Source organism: Mytilus californianus, unplaced genomic scaffold (assembly GCF_021869535.1).
Source record: "Mytilus californianus isolate M0D057914Y unplaced genomic scaffold, xbMytCali1.0.p SCAF_18, whole genome shotgun sequence".
NCBI lineage: Eukaryota > Metazoa > Mollusca > Bivalvia > Mytilida > Mytilidae > Mytilus > Mytilus californianus.
The window spans coordinates 10,616,102-10,631,639 of NW_026262666.1; the positions used below are offsets into that span (position 1 = coordinate 10,616,102).

General features: G+C 34.8%; 1 protein-coding gene across 1 annotated transcript in view; it reads right to left on the reverse strand.

Annotated features, from left to right (window-relative positions):
* The window catches only part of LOC127726712 (uncharacterized), a 39,325-nt gene that overhangs the window by 19,352 nt on the left and 4,435 nt on the right, over positions 1–15,538 (reverse strand). Inside the window, exons 2-6 of the mRNA XM_052234180.1 lie at positions 8,342–8,803; positions 4,909–4,984; positions 2,275–2,315; positions 1,106–1,756; positions 50–150 (exon numbers count right to left, since the gene is read on the reverse strand). The gene's annotated coding sequence lies outside the window, so the exon portion shown is untranslated. The remainder of the gene's footprint in view (positions 1–49; positions 151–1,105; positions 1,757–2,274; positions 2,316–4,908; positions 4,985–8,341; positions 8,804–15,538) is intronic.

A 15,538-nucleotide genomic window follows, 5' to 3' on the forward strand; every position in this document is an offset into this window, starting at 1 on the left:
GACAATTAAAATAAACGTAAGCTCAAAGGATGAATAGAAAAGATCATACCTCAATTTCAAAATATTGAATATCCCAATGTGTTTTTCTTGTTAGTTTTGTGGTAGATTTTCCGCAAATCATTCCTCCAATTTTTGTTTCAAGTGCTTCTTCTGAAAGTGGCAAAAAATGAATGACGATATGATTAACCTTATGTTATTCATACAGAACATTTAGTTATCTTTTTTTTAAACATACACCATCTGTAAATATAATTTCCTCTACTCGGTGGTCACATGGTAGCGAACCGTGTTGTCCTCGAGTGAGGGAGGTCGTGGGTTCGGACCTGGGCCAGCTCAAACCAAAGATATCGAAATTGAAATTAGTTGCGTGCGAGCTAAGCACGCGGCTTAAGGAGCAACAGCAAAAACAGGTTGAAAAAACCATATTTGTATGCAAAACAAGTTGTTTGTAGCTTTGTTATACTATTGTTTCAGAAAAGGGAGAAGGTTTGGTACCATTAAAACGTTTAATCCCACTGCAAATGTTTGCACCTGTCCTAAGTCAGGAATCTGATTACAGTAGTTGTCGTCTGTTTATGTAGTTCATACGTGTTCCTCGTTTCTCGTTTTTATATAGATTAGACCGTTGCTTTTCCCGTTTGAATGGTTTTACACTAGTAATTTTTTGGGGCCCTTTATAGCTTGCTCTTCGGTGTGAGCCAATGCTCCGTGTTGAAGGCCGTACCTTGACCTATTATCTATTGTAACCTCTTGTAAAAGTAAGACGAAATCTGTTTCAAATTAGACAAAAAGGTGTAATTAACAAATCTAACATAAAAATCCTATCCAAAATTTCTATAAGATATGATGTATAAAAACTTAAGTAAAATGATGGTCTTTTTTTTACTAAAGAACACTTGAAAATAATTAGTTGATGCATCTAAAATGGCTAAGTCCTTTGCGAATTAAATAAATTCGGTAGACATTTTTATTAAAGATCCTACATGTACGTAACAAACAAAATTAATCAAGTTAGAAAGAAAATGCACTATAGCAAAGAATTGTCATCCATTTATATAAAGGAGAGAAAAAAGGTTAAACCAAAAGTGTATCTAAAAGTACTTACCAATATCTTCAGGTTTACACTTTGATAAGTCAATGCCAAAAACTTTTCCATTTGTGTCTTCAATACCATAATAAACAACACCCCCTTTGTAATTTCCAAATGCGGAAATGTAATGGGAACACATATTTGCTAACGTATTTGGAACATCCTTTCCGGTTATCTGCTTAAATTGAGTGTCTATATTTTCGTTTCTTAAGCCTCTTACTTCATGATTTAGTTTGTATGTTCGATTTTGTATAATTGGTAATGGACCAGGTGGTCCTTCTTGTCTTAAAATTTCCACGGCTTTGGTATATTTTGCTTGATCAGCAGATGACACTGCTGGAAAATATGAATACATATCAAGTGTACATAAATTGGGTGCAGGTTTAACAGAGAGCTCTAACACTTCTGATTCACAATCTCCTTTCAGTTGAACATAATCAGTTATGTGGCTGAAAAAGACTTCTTTCATTTTCTTCTCCACTCTGTCATACCAATCATCAAGATCCTTCGATTTGGCTGTTTTGCAATGTTTATTTCGTAATTTCAATGTTCTTGTTTGACTGTCCCTTATGTTAAGGCAAGCACAAACTAATTTCACAATTGTTTTGTCAATCTGTTTGTCTTTAAGTCTTACCAATACTTCATTGTTGACATTGATATCCTTTTCTAAAATAAGAACAAAATCTTAATTTCCTTTATGTCTCCGTGGGTACAAATACATATACCTTTATCTATTAAAAACCACATATTTCTTTGTTTTTAATTGTTTTCGTTTGATTTGATACCAGGCCAAAGTTATAGTTCCTTGTTTTGTGTTCACTTGCTGGTGGCATCACTGGCATATAAAAACTACAACGTCCAGCCATACATGTCGTACATAGGTTTGTATTATGCAAATACACTCAAACCCTGTTTCCATTCTGAAAATTGACATGAGGGTTTTTTAATTCAATGTGGTTTTCGAAACGAAGCAAGTGACTGTCTTCTTACTTGTTACAAAATGTACGAACACATACGTAATTTCGTTTAACACAGTCTTTAGTTTCAAATGTGGTGTTTTGAATATCGTCGTTTTTGCTATGGTGTTGTCAGTTTTGTCGACTTATGAGATTGAATATCCCTTTTGGTATCTTTCTCCTCTATATGATTTTGTTAAATCACAATAATAAATTCATAAAAATTACCTCGTTGTTGGCTTGTGACAAATTGACTTCCTGATGAATCCCTAAAATCAAGAATATATGTTTCAAAAAGTTATGACTGAATTATAATCAATTGACTTGCTTTTAAAAGTTAAACGAAATGAAGATATAACTGTGTTTGTTAAAGTGCCGTATTTGATAATCACTGTACATATGGCGTTCAGTTAAATTCAATGTGGATCGTCGATCAGATCAAAGCACTCTCAAAATCTGTGTTCCACGGAATAAAGAAATATAAATTAAATAGCGCTTAGGTTGTTCAGACACCATGGACACGGGTAACAGGTTTTTACACTGACACCTATAAGAAGATTAAATTTTAAGTAGTCATGAAGGAATGAAGTGGAATATACTCCAACCAATGATCAGAATATATACATACTACCTGTAAGTGTTTTTTGTCGTGATGAGAAGACCAATGTATTACAAAAGTGTCAAGGAGGGGTCAGATTGGTCCCAATTTAGCAAATTGAATGAGAGAACTTCATAAAAACTGGTAGTTTGATAAAAACCTTTTGAAACTTGTAATTAATTTGAGGAAGTATCTTCTGATCACCAAACTCAAAGTACTTCTAGTTTCATCGGAGGTCAATAGGTGTTGGTTTTGCCAGTAAACAATTAGGGCTCCTGTTATTTACCACACTTGTCTTTTATTTGTCATTGGGTGTCTATCGCAATGATGTATACCTACTATCCTTTTATTTATAACACTTAACTAAGGAGCTATTACTGACTTTTACAGATTTCACTTATGTTGTGCTATTAGACAAGTGTCTCAGGTTATGGTTAGGGTTGACAGCTCACAGACATATTTAACTCCACCACATTCTTTATGTGCCTGTCCCAAGTCAGGAGCCTGTAGTTCAGTGGTTGTCGTTGGTTCATGAACTCTAACTTGGTAGATTGCCACACTCATCCAAGGAACTTAAAACATGTAAATCGGTTTTAAAAAAAGATTTAGTTTTTTTCCAAATAGTCACGTGGTTTTACATCATCAAGTAATGTGAAAAACACGCCAATTACTGGAACAAACACATCATGTGGTGTCAAATCGTCAAATAAATTTCCTAACCTTTGTATTATTTTTGATTCGAATGTCATATACTAGCATGAGTGCTGAAACGCACGCCTGGCGTACACAATTTCATTCCTGTATCTATTAGTTTATTTATATTTAAATTAGAAGAAAAATCTAATATTCACAGATCAAAAACATAAACAATAATTTGGCTGCTTTTATTAAAATATATATATTATATGTTGAATGGAAACAAAATGTTAAATACTTTTTGTTAAATAAAATTTCAAGAAGTAGATGTTTCATTTGATCACATACTTAATTGTTATATGTACAATACTTGTATTGGAAAGATGACATTGTCCAATGTTAACTAGTTAATACGATTATGTTATGAATATAGATGTCCTAAGGCAGGAGCCTGTAGTTCAGGCATGTGGTTGTCGTTGGTTTATGTGTGTCTTGTTTGTTTTTTTTTCTTAGAAATTAGGCCGTTAGCCGTTCTCGTTCAAATTGTTTCACATTTTCACGTGGTGGCCTTTTATAGCAGACTATAAGATGTTTTGAAGGCCGAACGGTTGCATATTGTTGCTAACATCCACTGAATTCAAACTAAAGTGGATAGTTTTCTCATTTGCAATCACACCACATCTCCCAACTTTATTTAGATTTCTATATTGTGTTTTGTATCCTTTGATATTGTTTATCATTTGTACGCTTTTCCCTCAACCATCTTTTCGGAAGCCCGAACAAGAGCCCTCGAGACGCGATTGAAAATTTATATACAAAGTCGTATAATAAAACTCGAATTTCAACTCCACCTCACAAGGTAATCGAGTCAAATTCGAAGTTGAAGTCGAATTTTTAACTCGAACTCTACCTTTAAATGTGACTCAAACTGGGTGTTCAACTCGAAACTCAATGAAAACTCGAATTTTAATTCTAATTATGGCTTGAATTCTATCTCGATATCGAAGACATACTCAAAGTTTAACTCGCACAGTAACCCTAACTTTTATTTGAAGTCTAACTCGATGGATTGCCACCATCAACCGAGGCACATTAAACATGGAAATCGGTTTAAAAAATAGATCTATTTTTTCCAAATGGTCACTTAGTTTTAACTTATCAAGCAATGTGAAAACCACATCAAAGAATGACAGAACCATATCAGTTCTTTGAACAAACACATCATGTGGTGTCAAATCGTCCAATTTTGAAATATTATTATGTAACATGTAATTTTAAAGCCATATAAAGAATTGGTAAATCATCATTACGAAATAACAAAACCATAAAATGTAATGAAACAACTACATTTTTGTACATTACGTTTAGTTACATACACATCAAGTAATGTTAAAACCATATTAAGTAATGACAAACTATATCATTGAGGCAATACGAAACAATATCATGCAATATCGAAATATCATTAGGTAATGACTGTTCCATTTTTAGTTAAATCAAAACATGATTACGTAATGTCAAAAAAATATTGTGTAAAGACAAAATATGACTTATAATGAATAAAACAAAAAATCGTAATATGAGAGTACCACACAAGACAGCTGTGGCGTTCCATACTTTGAATTTACCTTTGCTTTAATTTCTCATTCTTTCGAAGTTCATGTTCTTCTGTTGAAGGATTAACAGATTTACTGATTTTAACATCTGAAAATACATGTGTCATTTGAGAACCTCTTACAAGCAATATACATCTTCATCATATACTTAGAGTAAATAACTTATAATTTTTACAGTATAATAGTATTAAATTCCATATTTCTGAAATGGTGTTTAGAGGGCTGATACGAAAAATGTATCACATGCCTCCAGCTATTATCACATGCCTTTCCGTAACGTTATCGCATGGCATTCCGGCGCTACCCGGCAAATTACGGAACATACACCTCAATGGTACGTCTTCAATGAAAACATAACAAAGAAGGTTACAAAACAATTATTAGAAAACAGAAAAATATATTATTTAAAATGCAAAAAAGCCAAATGATAAAATAATTGCACTTTTTTCAAAGTTTCCAGCTTAATTTAGAAAGTAACTTTACAAATTATATTGACCTTTCCAAACAGTGTTCATTATGTTTTGTTAATTTTTTTATCGTCAATATGAAAATATATAATACTGTTGTTTTTTCCATCTGTTGAGGCATATGATAGAAAGATTTCATAACGGATGAAATTTTTGTCCAGCGTTCGTAAACATTTCACTTTTTGAACTTCTACATGAGAACCACTTAAACGGATAGATATATTAAACTGTTATTTTTCTCCATTGTTGAAGCATATGATAAAAAGATTATAACATGTCATTTTTCATATCAGATGTATTATCAGCCCTCTGTCAATATCAGCCCTCGAGTTTTTGAGCCAAAGATTCAATATCAGCCCAAGAGTCGATGACTCGAGGGCTGATATTGACAGAGGGCTGATAATACATCTGATATTAAAAATGCCATGTAATATTCAGATATTAGTAAATACGGTATTTCTATATTTAGAAAACAAAATAACAGACAAAATGGTAAAACATTCTTGTCACTTGGTGTTTGGTGAAAGTTGTCTCAACAGTAATATCGCATATTCTTACGTTCATAGTTATCACAATATTTGTTTCACAGATGATAGTGGATTTGATCCTATTGTCTTAACTACAATCCCATCCCCTTTTGAATGTGACATACCGAGTTACACTTGTTACCGGGTTTTTACTAACATGAACAACACGACGGGCGCCACGTGTGTAGCAGGATCTGCTTACCCTTCCGGAGCACATGAGATCACCCCAAGTTTTATTGTGGGGTTCGTGTTGCTTAGTCTTTATTTTTCTATGTTGTGTTTTGTATACTATTGTTTGTCTATTTGTTTTTTTTTATCTCTTTAAGTCATGACGTTGTCAGTTTATTTCCGATTTATAAGTTTAAATGTCCCTCTATTTCTTTCGCCGCTCTTGTTTAAGTGTAACTTTGGGCCTGTGGGGCCATTCGTCAACAGGATAAGTTCTGTCAAAACTACAACAAATTCGAGTGAAAAATGCTAAAATTGATTTCCATTTCATAATTTATTAGCATGATTAGCTAGCCTTTGTATTATGTTGATTCGAGCGTCACATATGATTGTTGAAACGAACGCGCATCTGGCGTACAAAATTCATTTCTGTATATATTATGACTTTATTTATATTTAAATAAGAAAAAAATAAATTCACAGATCAAAAACCAATACAGTAATGTGGCTGCTTAAAGCAAACCAATTACAGGGTAACGTATTGTTAACTAGAACAGCTGTACACCAAATATTATATATTGAATGGAAACAAAATGATAAATACTTTTTGTTAAATAAAATTTCAAGAAGTAGATGTTTCATTTGATCACATGCTTAATTGTTATATGTACAATACTTGTATTGGAAAGATGACAGTGTCCAATGTCAACAAATTATTACGCATATATTATGGATATATATGTTAACAAAACGCGCGACTGGCGTACAAACTTTTGATCCTGGTACATGTATCTATGATGTGTTTCTTCATGTATGTATTTATCAATAAAAATGCTTCGCTGAGCGCAGCTGGATACGACCGCAGAGGTCCAACCCTGAACAGTTGTGGCAAAAATGGACACAACATTCGCGCTTGATACCGGTCTGAAATTGGATTGTAATTAAATAATTGACACATAATAGGTTTCTGACACCGAATAACTGTAGTCAAAGAACTTAGAATTGGTTATATGATTTGAATTTATATTCAATTTTTAGCTTATGTGCAATACACAAGGCTGTTGCGTATTGACCCCCCCCCCCCCCAAAAAAAATGTTTACCCCCCCCCCCCCCCATTTTTTTTGCAAAAAGAAATAATAATTGAAGAAATTTTCTTTTTAATTTCTGAAATCTGAAATAAAAAAAAAAAGCCCCCACAATTTCTTTTTTACCCACCTCCCACCTTAATTTATTTTTCACCCCTACCTTCCCTTTTCCAAAAAAAATTCTTTCCCTCAAGATATGGTCATAATCTCAATTCAAATTTCCAATGGAGTTTGCAACCATAATTACCAATTTAAATACATCATAAAAGTCTTAAAATAGAAAATAGATCCCCCCCAATTTTTTGAACCCCCTTATGATTCATCACCCCCAAACTCAATCCCAGCCTTCCCTTTGTGGTATTGTACCTTGCAGTACAATTTCAGAGAGATCCATACACTTGAACACAAGGTATTGTCTGGAAACTAGAAAAATGCTTGTTTTTTTGCCCCTTTTTTGCCCCTAATTCCTAAAATTTTGAGGCAATTACCCCCAAAATCTATCCCAGCCTTCCCTTTTTGGTATGGTACCTTGCAGTACAATTTCAGAGAGATCCATACACTTGAACACAAATTATTGTCTGGAAACTAGAAAAATGCTTATTTTGGCCCCTTTTGGCCCCTTATTCCTAAACGTTAAGGGCAATTACCCCCGAACTCAATTCCAGCTTTCCCTTTGTGATATGGAATCTTGTAGTACAATTTTAGAAATTTCCATACACTTACACACAAGTTATTGTCATGAAACTAGAAAAATGTTTGTTTTTGCCCCTTTTTTGGCCCTAATTCCTAAAATATTGAGGCAATTACCCCCAAAATCAATCCCAGCATTTCCTTTGTGATATGAAACCTTGTAGTACAATGTCAGAGAGATTCATACACTAACACACAAGTTATTGTCTGGAAGTTACAAAAATGCTTATTTTTTCCCACTTTTGGCCCCTAATTCCTTAACTGTTGGTACCATAACCCCCAAAATCAATCCCAACCTTCCTTTTGGGGTATTGAACCTTATGGTAAAATTTCATAGAGATCCATTCACTTAAACTAAAGTTATTGTGCGAAAACCAATGTGTCTTCGGACGACGACGACGACGACGCCAACGTCATACCAATATACGGTCGTATAAAAAAAGGTAAATAAGTGTTGTAATAAGAAAAATGTAAATATTTTTTGTTTGTTATACATTTGTAATATACCTTTCGCTAAGTTGTTTTTCACTGAGGAGTCTTTAGGCCTCTGTAGTTTATTAGGAAGGTCCTTAGGTCTTGCTCCTTGAAGTTTATATTGCTGATGGTTTGAAATGTTAGACATGCTATATGCTTGAGTATGACCAGGAGCTTCAGAATTCACGGGAATTCTAACTTCTGTTCCCGGGTCACCAAAAGGAGTTGCTAATTGATCATGATGTCGTAGATTTAAATGTGGAGTAAAATTGTTTTCATTACTGTTTGGTGTTTGAAATACTAAGGGATCTGCATCATTGGAAGCCTTGTCTCTGTTGGAGTTATTTGTATTTTGATCTACTTCAGCATGTTCAGACTCCATTGTCCGTTGATTCTTAATCGTGTAAGAATTGGAACTACTTGTACATTTGTGTATATGTAGTACTGATAACGCTCAAACCCTCACACTATAATCTGCTGTCAAAATTATTTCACCTAAACAAAACAAAAATAATTGAACATGAAAAAATTAGCTTACTACAACACTGTATGTGTCTCTGATTATTATTACTTGGCAACCAAGATCTGACCTTTATTCTGGTAACCAATCTTACCATGCTGAATAGAAATACATCATTCAAATATTCGTTCCTGTCCTAAGTCAAGAACCTGTTGTTCAGTGGTTGTCGTTTGTTGCTTAGACTGTTGGTTGTCCTGTTTGAATTGTTTTACATTATAGTCATTTTGGGGCCCCTTATAGCTTGCTGTTTTGCGTATGCCAAGGCACCGTGTTGAAGTCAGTACTTGCAACTATAATTGTTTACTTTTTAAACATTGTGACTTGGATGGAGAGTTGTCTCATTAGCACTCATACCACATCTTCGTATTTCTATCCATAAGACACACATGGTTCATTGAATTAGCTTTTTTCAACCTTTAACTTAAAGGTAATTGTTTTGAAATTTAAATACTTTTTTCATATGTTGATTAAAATCCAGATATTTCACACGTTCAAATGGACATTTAAATATTGAATATACATGCATAGTTTACCATTTCAACAATCAACTTATTTACTATTTGCTTATATTTTTAGCACAGAATTGAGCAGTATGTTTTTACTTTTAATCAAAAGTGTTTTCTTTTTTTACTTTAAGTATATTTTTTAAACTAAAAGACCAAGGAATTCCAAATTTTCTATAACCTAGTGAACGGGCATAATGATTTACACTTTTGCTTGCAGCAATGCAGACATCAAAGAAAAAAATGTTTTCAATCAATTCTGTAAACCATGGGTTATCATTTGCTTTTTTATTACCTTAATGACCTCAATTATCAAATATAAAAAAAAAATGAAACGTTTGAAATATCCAATTGTGACACCCTCCCCCGAAACATTTCTGAATCCGCCCTTATTCAATCTTATTAAAATATCAAACTATGATTTCGTAATCAGTCCGCGTCTATAAGTATCACGAAATTAGATTACTTTATTTTAGTTAGGTTGGCCCCTATTTTGTAAGTGTGTGGGAATTGTATGTATATATCTACAAACAAGAATTACCAGAAGTAGCACTTAATTAACATACTATATAACAAATATTAATTTTTCAGTCAACCCCACGCGGAAGTAGTCAAGAAGACATAATTATTTGTTCAGGGGTTGACAGGATACACGTAATCGTTATAAATTTTAACTTCACGGTTCTTATGCAAGCAATAATAAACAATGATTTTATACGTTGTTCTTTTTTGTTTGTTTTCACCTTACATAGGGCTTTATTTCTGATCTTATTTCTGTGTACACAATTCTGAATCTACATATTTCACCTTTATCCGTTTGGACGATTCCATTGTAAATGATGAATGGGCATTCTCTTTGATATTTACTTGAAAGTTACATTTGCCTTTCACTGATTGCTCGTTATTGTTAAATTATTCTTAATTCAAAGACAAAAGTAACCGATCCGGTAAGTGCTAAACAAATTGCTGTTAATTGAAATCCTTCAATTGTTATGATATATCGCATTATGATACAATTAACAGGTTTCTTTTCAATTGTTATGCAAATAACTAAGCTTACAAGAATACAGTTATTCTCCAATAGTACGAAAATTATATTTAGAATTATAATTTCAGAAAGTGAAACATCATTTAATTTCAATAATGATAATTAAATAAATTTTCGTTTTTTTTTGTATTCTGTGTAGATTAGTTTTCATTTAAGTGGGGCGAGTTGGCAGACATGAAAATTATATATTCATCTAGATATTACCGTTTTTCATTAAGTGCCAACTCGGCAGGAGTAATATTAATGGGATTTAACCCTTTTCACAAGTGGGGCGATGTTTTAAAAATTGGGGCGAGTTGGTAAACTAGTTTGGGGCGATTTTTTTAAAAGTGGGGCGAGTTGGTAAACTAGTTTGGGGCGATTTTTTTAAAAGTGGGGCGAGTTGGTGAAAAAGTGGGGCGATTATGTGTGGCGCGATTTTCCAGTGGGGCGATTTGACCTGCTTCCGTATTAAGGGTTGTCTGCGAGAAATAAAAAATCATTTTTCTGATAGATTAACTAAATTCAAAACCAATATAAATATAGTTAACATATATATTCTATTCAACTAAGTAAATTGATCGGAATGTGAATGATACATAAACCTAAAATTCTTTTCGGTCTATCCCAGTCATGACATGATCATGACATTTGCGCGGGAATTTCTTCCATTGACATCATAATATAATTTACTTTGGATTATTGTTATCTTTAGATGTAATGTGATAGGATTTTATGTGATCTTATTTGTCTTTTTTTTCTATAGTACATAGTTTGACGTCAGGTTTGTACACATGAAGTCTCTAGTATAGTCAGATCTGAAGTATAGATGTACTCATTCTCAATTTTATTCTGCATATCCCACCCCTTCCCTACGTCACCCTGCTCAGTCGCTCCGTAACTCTCGTATCACGGCTTTGAGACGAAAGCAGGCATTATCAGCAACGTCATAACTCGCGTCATAATGTCTGAGGAGATGTAATCAGCGACGTCACAATGTGTGAGGAGTCGTCATCAAGCCTGCTTTCGTCTAGCGTAAAACTGTCTAAGGCCAAGTTATGGAGGTGAAAAAGCCAGTAATAGAACGATAAACAGATAATCAGGTTTTCTTCGTATAGATACCTGAAAATATCACCCACTGACAGTGATTTTCCCATTCAGTGTTTAGAGGAAGGGGCACAGGGCCCATACAATTGGGAATAAAAGTTCGTGAAATGTTGGATTTTGGGAAAATACATTAGTTCATTTACAATTTGATTCATTTTAGCTCATTAGCTGCACTCACTCGCCAAAAAGGTTCACTGCGGCTCACTGGCTAATATTTTACGATATCAATGTGTAGAAAAGCCGATAATATTAGATATAAGAAGATGTGGTATGAGTGCCAATGAGACAACTCTCCATCCAAGTCAAAATTTATAAAAGTAAACCTTTATAGGTCAAAGTACGGTCTTCAACACGGAGCTTTGGCTCACACCCAACAGTAAGCTATAAAGGGCCCCAAAAATTACTAGTGTAAAACCATTCAAACGGGAAAACCAACGGTCTAATCTATATAAAAAACAAGAAACGAGAAACACTTACATATGTGTGAGGAGTCGTTATCATGCTTGCTTTCGTCTAGCGTTAAAACTGTCTTAGGCCAAGTTAGGGAGGCGAAAAAGCCAGTAATAGAACGATACACAGATAACCAGTTTTTCTTCGTATAGATACCTTAAACATCACCCACTGAGGACACAATTTGATTCATTTTAGCTCATTAGCAGCGCTCGCTCGCCAAAAAGGTTCATTACGCCTCACTGGCTAATATTTTACGATATCAATGTGTAGAAAAGCCGATAATCTATACATATATGGCCAGATCATATGTTTTCGTACGTCATATGAATATTCGTACTATGCATGCTTTTTCAATGGATATTGTGACGCCACAATGCAATCTTAATAGCACAAAAACCCATGAGAAGAGGATATATATACATATGTCAACCAAAATTTTTCAGCGACGTCATAATGTGTGAGGAGACCCTTTCAAGCTTCCGTTCATCTAGAGTTAAAACTGCTTTAGGGAGGAGAAAAATACCAGCAATAGTACGATAAAAAGATAATCGATATCGTAAAATATCAATGTGCAGAAAAGCCAACGATCTACATGTATAAATATATATGTCAACCAAAAAATACAACTGATTTACACTACAACTGTTGAAAAGACCTTTATGTATATATATCTAATCTCATTCTTGTCCGTTCAACTGACAGAATCGGTGTACATTTCATGAACTCTTAACAAGAATCGTCATGGACTATTCTTTATACCAATATCTGTTAGCCATTTAGGGGTCGTTTGCATTCAAAGTTGAGTTATAGTGGGTTTATTTTGAGAAAAAGAACTCAATTTCCTGATAAACTTTCTTAATAGTACAGAAACATTATATATCATTCAAAGTCGAGATATAAATGTATGTTACTTAGTGGGTTTATTTTGTGAAAAAGAACTCAATTTCCTGATAGTTAATGTTTCTTTATATTTTGCTGTGTCAAAATGACCTAAATATAAAGACAGTATATAGTCCTAAAAATGGTATATCACGTTCTACACATGACATTTTAGCAGGAAAGACTGCCATTGGAGTATATCACTACTGCTACTTTTTAATTTGGCCTCATCCACTAAAGTCATTCAAGTAGAACGTTTGATGTCGGGATTGTCCACATTTTGGAATATATTAATGTATAGAAATACTGTTGAGTCTGTTCCCAAATGCCTCCACAATTTGGAATATATTAATACATGTATTGATGTACTGTTGAGGCTGTTCCCAGATGCCTGAGATAGACTTCAATATTTATCATTTATTGAAAATAAGTGGAATCATCTTTTAGAAAAGTTGTTCCTATGGTAATGAATTCCCCTCCCTTTTTATAAGTTAAAAAGATTACATCTTTTTTTCCTTTTTTTAAACTGCAAAATATCCCTCATTTTTGGGGGGGGGAGATGTTCCCAACCTGTTTTCAAAAAGAAGGGGGTGGGGGTTACCCCAGGGGACTTCCCCTCAATTTCATTTGATTTGTTTTATTGTCCCATTCAAGAATATATATGGTTTAGGGGTGGGAATTTCGACCGTTTACAAGTTATCAAAAATAAGTGGGGTGGGGGTTACCCCCATGGGCTTCCCCTTAATTTCATTTGATTTGTTTTATTGTCCAATACAAGAATATATATGGTTTAGGGGTGGGGATCTCGACTGTTTACAAGTTCTCAAACAGGAGGGGGTGGGGGGACCCCAGGGGACTCGCCTTTTAGTTCATTTGATTTGTTTTATTGTCCCATACAAAAAAAATATATGGTTTCGGGGTGGGGATCTCGACCGTTTACAAGTTCTTAAACAGGAGGAGGGAGGGGTGACCCAAGGGGACTCGCCTAATATTTCATTTGATTTGTTTTATTGTCCCATTCAAGAATATATATGGTTTAGGGGTGGGGATCTCGACCGTTTACAAGTTATCAAAAAGAAGTGGGGTTGGGGTTACCCCCATGGACTTCCCTTATATTTCATTTGATTTGTATTATTGTCCCATACAAGAATATATATGGTTTAGGGGTGGGGATCTCGACTGTTTACAAGTTCTCAAACAGGAGGTGGTGGAGGTGACCCCAGGGGACTCGCCTTTTATTTCATTTGATTTGTTTTATTGTCCCATACAAAAAAATACATGGTTTCGTGGTGGGGATCTTGACCGTTTACAAGTTATCAAAAAGAAGGATGTGGGGGTGACCTCCATGGACTTTCCCTATATTTCATTTGATTTGTTTTATTGTCCCATACAAGAATATATATGGTTTAGGGGTGGGAATCTCGACTGTTTACAAGTTCTCAAACAGGACGGGACGGGGGTGACCCCAGGGGACTCGCCTTTTATTTGATTTGATTTGTTTTATTGTCCCATACAAAAAAATATATGGTTTCGGGGTGGGGATCTCGACCTTTCACAGGTTCTTAAACAGGAGGGGTTAGGGGGTGACCCATGGGGACTCGCCTAATATTTCATTTGATTTGTTTTATTGTCCCATTCAAGAATATCTATGGTTTAGGGTTGGGGATCTCGACCGTTTACAAGTTATCAAAAAGAAGTGGGGTTGGGGTTACCCCCATGGACTTCCCCTTTATTTCATTTGATTTGTTTTATTGTCCCATACAAGAAAAAATATGGTTGAGGGGTGGGGATCTCGACTGTTTACACGTTCTCAAACAGAAGGGGGTGGGGTTGACCCCAGGGGACTCGCCTTTTATTTCATTTGATTTGTTTTATTGTCCCATACAAAAAAATATATGATTTCGGGGTGGGGATCTTGACCGTTTACAAGTTTTTAAAAAGAAGGGGAAAGGGGGGGATGGAGATGACCCCTCGACTTCCGTATATTTCATTTGATTTGTGTTAGTGTCCCATACAAGAATATATATGGTTTAGGGGTGGGGATCTCGACTGTTTACAAGTTCTTAAACAGGAGGGGGTGGGGATGACCCCAGGGGAGTCGCCTTATATTTCATTTGATTTGTTTTATTGTCCCATACAAGAATATATAAAGTTTCAGGGTGGGGATCATGACCGTTTACAAGTTTTAAAAAAAAGGGGTTGGGGTTTACCCTAGGGGACTTCCCCTTAATTTCATTTGATTTGTTTTATTGTCCCATTCAAGAATATATATGGTTTAGGGGTGGGGATCTCGACCGTTAACAAGTTATCAAGAAGAAGGGGGTGGGGGTTACCCGCATGGACTTCCCCTATATTTCATTTGATTTTTTTTACTGTTCCATACAAGAATATATATGGTTTAAGGGTGGGGATCTCGACCGTTTACAAGTTCTCAAACAGGATGGGGTGGGGGTGACACCAGGGGACTCGCCTTTTACTTCATTTGATTTGTTTTATTGTCCCATACAAGAATATTTATGGTTTCGGGGTGGGGATCTTGACCGTTTCAAAGTTTTCAAACAGGAAGGCGGGTGGGGGTGGCCCCCATGGACTTCCCCTATATTTCATTTGATTTGTGTTATTGTCCCATACAAGAAAAAAATATGGTTTAGGGATGGGGATCTCGACCGTTTACAAGTTCTCAAACAGGAAGGGGTGGGGGTGACCCCAGGGGACTCGCCTTTTATTTCATTTGAATAGTT